Source organism: Mus musculus, chromosome 2 (assembly GCF_000001635.26).
Source record: "Mus musculus strain C57BL/6J chromosome 2, GRCm38.p6 C57BL/6J".
Taxonomy (NCBI): domain Eukaryota; kingdom Metazoa; phylum Chordata; class Mammalia; order Rodentia; family Muridae; genus Mus; species Mus musculus.
This window is the reverse complement of record NC_000068.7, coordinates 117,389,653-117,399,115: the sequence shown is the minus strand read 5'-3', so window position 1 is coordinate 117,399,115 and position 9,463 is coordinate 117,389,653.

The following is a 9,463-nucleotide window of genomic DNA, read 5'->3' as shown; positions in this document are numbered from 1 at the left end:
TCAGATAAACTTGGACCAGCTAATGTCGTTCTGAGACATCACATATCAAAGGGTCTTTATTAGGCTTCAGTTAATATACATCATTTACCAGAAACCACAGACATCTTTGTACCAACATATAGTAATATTAATCACAATAGCCATCACTCTTATGTGAGGATGAGAAGACTCCCAGCTAATATGCTAATGTGTAGAAGATGCCAGATGGATCCAAACTGGACAAGCAAAATTTATGACTTCAGAGTGGAGTTGAGTATCTTCCAATCCCATCCTGCTAGACTATGCATCTTAAATCGAATACAGTGGTAAAAACACTAGGCTATCTCAGAATGCATTGGACCTGCTCTGATTACGTTTCCAATCGCAACCAATGAACTTCATCTGAGAAGTCATCCACAGCTAAGCCAGAGTCCTCTGCCTTTGAAAGAAATGTCTGGACCAGAGTCAATCAGGAGAAGTGTTCTGTGTCAAAAGAGAAAGCAGGATCTACTACTTACTACTGTAAACTTACATGTCCCCTGTCAGGCACTTGGTCATTGGATTCATCTAACATCCTGTTAAATGGCTTACACTTCTTCCATGGATCCAGGAAGTCAAGTGAATTACAGGATCTGCCTGGGAAGTCAGTCAAGTTATTCCAGCTCTGCCAGCCTCTGTTTCTGAGTCTCCTCACACAGGACAAGTCCTTTCAGGAGATAATCTCAGTGTTAAACCTTCCCCTCCCCTCCTCACTTCCAAAGCTTCAAGCTCAGCAGTTTCTTCTCTTCTTAGGGAGCCAAACAGAGCATCAGCTACCAGATCAATGACCACAAGGTCTACGTCATGGTGGGTAGAAGCTTATCAGTAGGAGTGTGTTGTGCATCTTAAGGTCTGCATCGCTACTAAGAAGACATGCCATTATCTTGACACCTACCCCATAGGTTAAAACACATTCCGTGGCCAAGTTTAGCAATGTGAAATAAGAATATGTATCCTGTGATGTTGGAAATACAAGTTTTTCTGAGAAACTTGAATATCCAATAATGAACTTCTTTTGAGAAGTTGGTTCCCAGAGAAACCCCCAAAGAACACTGATGCAGAGAACAAAGTGAAACAGAGCGCCGATAATGATTTATAAATGAGTGTTGAAGCACCAATCATTCATTATCAAGCAGTTTCTTTGGGCCTGGAATTCACCAGCACATGAGCTGTTATTGGCTTGGGATTTCTTATCAGTGTACAACCTGGTCAGACAGAGCTGCATTCATCTGAAGTTCCATGGTCAGAAGAAGATGTGTTTCAAGCACTCTCCCATATTCCTTGGCAAACTCTTCTTTTCTCCATGTGAGCTTCTCCAAAACCTTACTGAGTGCCCTTACAACTTGGTAACTGGTTTCCTCCAGTGTGAGTGATCAGAAAAGACAGAGAAGTCAAGATCAAAGCCACAGAGTCTTATAATTGATCCTAAGAGTGCCAAGCCACTGCATCGATTCCATTCTGATGATTACAAAGATCAACCCTTGTCCACTGTAGAAAGGGACTGCACAAGGTTTCAAAACTCAGGAGGCAGGGATCTCTGGGGGCCAACTTGAACGATGAAACAGAGCTTTGATGGTAAGTGGTCTTATCCATTTAGTCTTCTGTATCAGAGTCTCCATAACTTTCATTGTCAAAATAACTGACAAGACCAGTTTAAGAAGGAAGGGCTAACTGGGTTCATACTGAGAGTTCTCCATCCTAGGGGGGAAGACACCATGACAGGAGTGCAGGCAAGTTGTCACATTGTGCCCACAGTCTGGAGAGAGAAGGGTGAATGCCACTGCTAGGCTCCTTCTCTTCTTTACCTTCTGTTATTTAATCTAAGACCTCAGCCTGTGATGATTTAGCCCACAAGGTAAACTTCCCTGGAAATGCTTTCACATGTGTGGCTAGAGGTATATCTCCTGGCTGATTCCAAATGCAGATAAGTCAACAGATTAACCCTTTCTGTATTGGACCTAAACCATTCTAACACAGGGTAACACCAGTTGCAGACAACAATTTGTCAGATTCAGTTAATTTTTATACCAGACCAGTAGCCATAAATAAAGGTAGTTTTCTACTTATGGACATTTTTGCCTATCTGTCTCTCTGTGCATAATTCTTCTTTAGAGTAGCAAATTCCCCCTGTTGTTTATGCTCCGACCTCTGGTCAGCCAGCTGAATTCTAAAATACTGGGTTCTCTGTTCGGACTTTAATGGCTGTGAGATACACACCTGTGACGTCATCCCCCACCCCACCTCACCCCCGTGCATTCCCAGAGAACTTCGTACATTCCTCAGTTAAAAGCCTCCTTCCCACAGCAGAGCATGCCCTTTAGTCTCCATCTCTTTCATTAGACTCTGAGGTTTCTAGAGCCCAGGTTGACATAACCCTTATGACAATCTAAGAAGCGAAGATTATTTGGAGAGGATTTGACTTTTGAGCTCAGAAACATTAATTTTCCTCCCAAGTAGTGAAGGAGGCCAGACGAGGGTGTCCTATCACCTGGAGCTGGAGTTACAGGTGGTTGTGCACTGCCCGGCATTGGTTCTGGGGTCTGAGTTCAGGTCCTCTAGGAGAACAGCAAATGCTCCTAACCACTGAGCCATCTCTCTCAAGCCCCCAAGTCAAATTGTGACGTTTTTACTTCACCTCACCAGCTCCCTGTTACTGAACTGAGGCCACACTACCTATCAGAACTTCCTGAAGACTGCTCCTCAAGACATTAACTGTTTTCTTTTCCCCTGTGCCATTTTGGGATTTTATAGCCAGCATCTGAGGGAAAATTTGAAGACCCTCCCCACTTTCACCCAAGACAGTAAATCATGACTGAAGGAATAGGTAAATTAAAACAAGCCTGGAGAAATCCGTAGCCCTGCAGGCACACAGCCAGCAACAAATTCACCTCCCAACTTCTATCATACACAGAAAAGAAGCAAGGGCTCTCCAGGCTTTCTCTCCAGATGTCCAACGCTGGAGCCAGGCAGAGAGAGCCCTAGAGGAATTGACATTTAAAGGTCACATCTCCCAGGCAAGTCAAGGGAATGAAAAGGCGTGGGATGCCTCAAAGTGCTATGGCTTCTTTGAAAGAAAAATGTCTTATAAATCCAAGATAGCATTAGCATAATTTTGAAAACCATTATTTATGCTAATTTATTTTTTTCAAATAGTTAACCTGTGTCTATGTATATTTAAAATACTAAACTATGTAGTAATTAATTCAAAATTAAAAGTTGAAACATGTTATCGATACAGGGGTGGGCACTACAGTCCTTTCCTTCTCTTGTATTTTGGATGGCCTCCCATCTTTTTTTTTTTTATGGTTGGCAGATGATCTCCCCTCTCCTCACATGGTGCACTCTGGTCATGTCCACTCCGGACTCCTCCACGTGTTCTGCTTCTGTCTTTTTTTTTATTACGTATTTTCCTCATTTACATTTCCAATGCTATCCCAAAAGTCCCCCATACTCACCCCCCACTTCCCTACCCACCCATTCCCATTTTTTGGCCCTGGCATTCCCCTGTACTGGGGCATATAAAGTTTGCGTGTCCAATGGGCCTCTCTTTCCAGTGATGGCTGACTAGGCCATCTTTTGATACATATGCAGCTAGAGTCAAGAGCTCCGGGCTACTGGTTAGTTCATAATGTTGTTCCACCTATAGGGTTGCAGTTCCCTTTAGCTCCTTGGGTACTTTCTCTAGCTCCTCCATCGGGGGCCCTGTGCTCCATCCAATAGCTGACTGTGAGCATCCACTTATGTGTTTGCTAGGCCCCGGCGTAGTCTCACAAGAGACAGCCATATCTGGGTCCTTTCAGCAACATCTTGCTAGTGTGTGCAATGGTGTCAGCGTTTGGAGGCTAATTATGGAATGGATCCCTGGATATGGCAGTCTTATTCCTAAAGTGCTAAAGCTATAGCCAACAGCCTTCTGCTGTTTACTCTCTGGTCCCATGCATATGGCACGTGTCTTACGGGCACATTTCTTATTTAACAATAATAAAAGCCCACATAAGCTTCCATCACTGTGTGGTTTTTGCTTTCACAAGAATTCCACAAGTCAAAAAGTATAACCCCAAATCATTACTGCTCTAGTTATACAGTTATACATATGCTGCAATATGGATAGACCCATCATTTTGTAATGAGAATGTGTCTTAATGGTTCTATCTATAGCTGGAGTTCATCACTTTGAAATGACATTTCTATGGGCCCAGGATGTGGATAGCTGGTGACTGTGATTTGGTTCTCGAATGTTCCCCAAAGGCCCGTGTGTTAAAAGGTTTGATGCCTAGGGGGGTGCTGCTGAGAGAGAGTTGGTGTAACCTCTGAAATGTGGGGTCGGTCATCAAAGGTATTATGGCCCTGATGGAGATTATGGAATTCTTTCTCTTTCTGCTCCCTGGCTTGTGATATAAGTGGTTTTGTACTGCACATTCTCCCATTGTGAGATGTTGCCTTGCCACAGGCCCAGTGCAACGGGGGCACTGCCAACGATCTGGAGTCAGATGGGGAAACAAAGCAGACCTCCTCTACTCATAAGTTATTAATTCTGGACTTTGTTGCAGAGTCAGAAAATGGACTGAAGTGCTGGCTTAGGGAATAAATATATTATATATATATATTTATATATATATAATTTGGTAAACAAATTATATATAACCTATGTTATATATAATATATCTTTATAATTTAATGACCTCCCCATCTCTTATTCCTGAAATGTTAAAACCATAATGTATTATATATAATTTTATATATACAACATATATTAATATTATATATAATGTATACATCATATTACGTATAACATTACATGTTTACTATCTGTCTATCAAAATTACTTCTGTCCTAATGGGACTAAAGTCATTGTTACTTTTAAAGTATGAATTTCCCTGACTAAGTCTTCAGTTACATCTTTACTTTTTTCCCTGGCGAATCTTGCCCATACCACTTGCCCATTTTTCACTGGGTAGTTATTTCTTTACTTGTTTATGAATGCTCTTTAAATATTACAAAGAAATTATCTTGGTCTTTCTACATTGCAATGATGCTTGCATATTCATCACGTATTTCTTGTGTTATTTATAGCTGCCTGTACTCTGCAGCTTCTCTGTATGCATTTCCATGTTCATTTATAACCTCAGGTTTTCCTATCTTAGTTAGAAAGGGTCCCCTGCTCCTGAATTACTCTTGGATTTTTCTGTTGTATTCTGTTGTACTGTTTCTAGCACTTAATGCATCTTTAATCCATCTGAACTTTGAACTTCATTTTTGAATGTGTCACAGGTAGGCTCTAATGCTATCTCTAGTCAGTTGAAGAGGCAGGTGTGCTGACGCCATTTGTGGAAGTGACCCTCATTTTCCCCTTGAATCATCTTTCTGGGTGAAAATCCACACACATACTGAAGTTTCTTTTGTTCCACTGTTATGCCCTGTGTATATATTCTTAGGACAGCATTATATGATTAGAGATTATTTTGATAGCCAGTAAAACAAGTCCAATTTAAAATAAGCCTTTTCATAGTAAGGGAGGCAGATATGGTCAATGCATTGTATGTGCCTCTATGAAATGATACAGTGAAACTCGTATTTCATACTTAATTTGCAGTGTTAGTTACAATAAAAGATAGCATATCCTTTTAAAATGCCTTCTCCTCCTCTGCTTTTTTTTTTTGAAACAAGTTCTCCCTCATGTAGCCCAGGCTAGCCTGGAAGCTCTATGAAGCTTCTTCTTCTCCTCCTCCTTCTTTTTCTTGAGACAAGGTCTCCCTCGTGTAGCCCAGGCTGGCCTTACAGTGCTCCGCAGCTGAGGAATACTTTAAGCTGCCTTCCTTCTGGTCTCGCCTCTATAGTGCTGGGGTTGTATGTGCATCACCTTGCTTAGCCCTTCCTTTCAGTTTAAATATGACTATTGGCTGTTCTGGGACATTCGTCATTAAGATTACTTTATACAATTCCCAAAGGAAACAAAATCTGATAATCTCCCTAAGTTTGAAGTTTTTACATTAAGTTTTAGAAAATTTTACTTACAATTCTAAGCCTTTATATACAAGAATAAAGTACACCCTTATAAATATTTTATAATTGTTGTTCCTAATAAGAATATAATATCTTCTCAATGCTCATTTTAGGTGTTTTTGTAATGAGAAGAAAAGTAATCTTTAGTATATATTTATGTTTATATGCGTATAGCTTTCTTCAATTCTAGCATTTTAATTGGACATTGCTTCTTTTTCATTGCTAAGTATTGATTGGGCCCTGATCATACAAAGTTAATTCTCTCCTACTGAGCGACATCTGCAGCCTTTAGTTTTTAGACAGAGTCTTGCTATGCCATCCAGGTTGATCTTGAACTCACTATGTAGCCTCACTGACCTTGAACTCATGGTTATCAGTCCTCTCCTTCCCAAGTGCTGAACTTGTACGTTGGTTTTCTACATATATGATTGCTAATTCAGGAGAAGAAATAACTTCATTTTTTCCAAATTCATACCATAGCTTTTGTTTTGTTTTTAAGGTGTCTTAATACTGCAATCTCAATGCAAATATTAAGTGGATATGCAGATTATGGGCAGTCCTAACTAGATTTCAACAGGAGTGCCTTCAGCCAGTTGCATAATTTGGGAAAGGATCCTGCCTCTGTCTAGCGTCTCATTTCCCATATATTGTTCACATGCTAAGAGCATCCCTGGGGGGTTCTCGGAAGTACTCTTCTGCAGGTCTCCAGGGAATGAGATGAGGAAGAAGAGGTGAGAGGCAGCGTGATGATTCAAACGCTTCTCTCCAGAGATGGGCGGATACATGCAGCAGGACCTGACTGTGAGCCACAGGGAGAGCCTAGACTATGGCCCAAGAAGGCTGGGTCATGTCGTAGTCCCCATCTGTCACCCACCCTCTGTCCTCCATAGGACCATTTACCTCTTTTTGTCCTTGTCATTTCATCCCAAACTCAACTTCTCCATTCTCAAGCCTGAACATAAAATATTTTTCTTTTCCATTTCCTTAAGGAATCCTGAAGTCTCACCTCTCTGCCTAATGAAAATCACATCCATGCGTGTTCCTCTGTCTCACTGCTTACTACAAACTTGACAAAGTCTCACAGCAGTGGACACGTCACTACTAATACTTGTACAATAGTAACTTGCCACAGACACTGCTCTGTGAGATCATTAGCCTTAGTCTTGGTTTCTTCGCTTGTTGCTATGATAACATATGCTAACAAAAGCAACTGAAGGACTGAAAGATTGACTTTGGCTCCCAGTGCAAGATCCAGTCATGGCAAGGAAGCCATGGCATCAGAAAATGGAAGCATCTGGCCACACTACATCCACAACCAGAAAGAAGAGAATGCTGGTGCTCATCTTATCTTGTCTTTATTCAGCCTGGGATCCCAGTCCAGGGAATGGTCCCACCCACAGTGGGCAGCTCTTTCTACATTAATTAGCATTAATTAATTAACCAACGTTATTCCTCACAGGCATGCTCGGAGGCCAACCTAATCTAGATCACTCCTCACACATAGGCTCAGAGATTGGCCTCCTAAATAACTTTATATCTTGTCAAGTTAACAACACTAGCCATTATATCCATCATGACAGAATTGCATCCTAAAGATGCAGTATTAACTTTTGTGTAACCACAGGCTTTTCTACCCACGCCGCAGTTTCCAAATAACAATGTGGAAGCTTATTTATTTATGAATAAATAACTAGACCATAGTTTGAGTTTGTTCCCTGACTAGCTCTTAACTTATATAATCAGTTGATTCTATTCTATATCTACCACAAGACTAGTTACTCCTCAGTTTCATATGCCATCTCCTCAAGACTGAGTGGCGAATCTTCCAGCACCTGAGTAACTCCCCAGAATCCCTGTCTCTCCCTCTCTCTCTCCCCTCTCTACGGGAACTCCCACCTCTTATTTCCTGCCTTTTGCTAACAGGCCAACAGCTTTTTATTGATAGGTGATGCTTCCACACAGGACACAAGATATTCTCCCTACACTTTTGCACTGCTGTTACTTGGAGCTTGGTCATTCTTTGTTGTAGAAACCTGTTATGTTCATGGCTAGATATCTAATAGCAACCTTGATTTCTACTCCTCACATGTCAGCAGCATCCTTCTTTCCAACTGCAAAAACCAAGCATGTCTACAAACTTGCTAAGCATTCCCATAATGTGGGAGAATAGAGGGACAACATAGTATTATAGAAGACTACTGGCCTCAGCAATACTCCCTGAATCACAACGTCTAGAACTGCCTATGTGTCAAACGGCATCTTTTAAAATCATTGCTTGAGTTCCATAGCACCTGCCCCTGCCACTTGCGACTTGGAAACTTCTTGAAATTGCTCTATCTTTCCTCTGCTCAGAGACCTTGACACACATGGCTTGCTCCTCCGTATGAACAGTTACCCATGTCTTCTGCTGAGGGATGATGGCTCAGAGATTCTGAAAGTTAATTTTGTTTCTGCCACACCATGGCCAGTTCACACCGATGTTCTTACACCCGTGTAACTTATTTTTAGCCGTAAGAGCGGGATCCTTTTTATGTAGTTTGCTGGTATAGCACTCAGCATGGTGTGACGTGTTCTTCGGTTCCTATTGACAAGGAGGGTGAGATATGTGCAGCTTTTAGAACTGCAGTTTTCAAGAGGAAATTAGTTTTCTCCCGGGCAGCCTGACACTGTAGATTTGGCTGATGATGTCATAGCAAACAACCTACAAACAAATATCTAATTTTAGAAACAAATAGGAGCTATCTATAGGTGAGCAATGATTTTCAAGTGGGTTGGTCAAGGGGAAAAACACTCTGCTTTTAAACGTCAGCAAGGAAATTCCCATTTCACCCAGTGCCTTGAAGCTGGGCCCCTTGCCAAAATGGAAATTCTGCGTCACTGTCAGCAACTGAGGGATGGGGTTTTGATGAATTTTTAGCCCGTTGAAAATGACAACCCATTTTTATATGACGCAAACACAGATTCCATTTAAAACACAAAACCTGAAGCAAGCATCCTTAGGATTACAGAAACAAAGAGATTTCAACCAGGATCTTGAAAATACCAATCAGATGATAGGTAACCTAGCAACAGTGATGGTGGTAAAAGCCACATGCTGAGAATGTGAGGTTTTCCTCCAGAGACACGGACAGGTCTCCGTGTGTGTGTGTGTGTGTGTGTGTGTGTGTGTGTGTGTGTGTGTGTGTGTGTAAGGCCTCCTTGATGTTCTGAAAGGGGTCTGTCACTGCTGTTAAATTTTCGCTAAGAAAAATCAGAAAGGCTAAGCTGTCCTTGGAGGAAGGTCTCATGGGACAGATGACTTGGCTACCAGCAGCTGGGACTGCAAGAAGGATGCACCCACAAGCTCTTAAAGAAGTTGAGCTGCATAGTCCCTGGCTAGGGACATACATTTTTCTTTCAGTAGGCATTCTGGGGCCATGTCCCATTGCTTCTGACAGCCAGG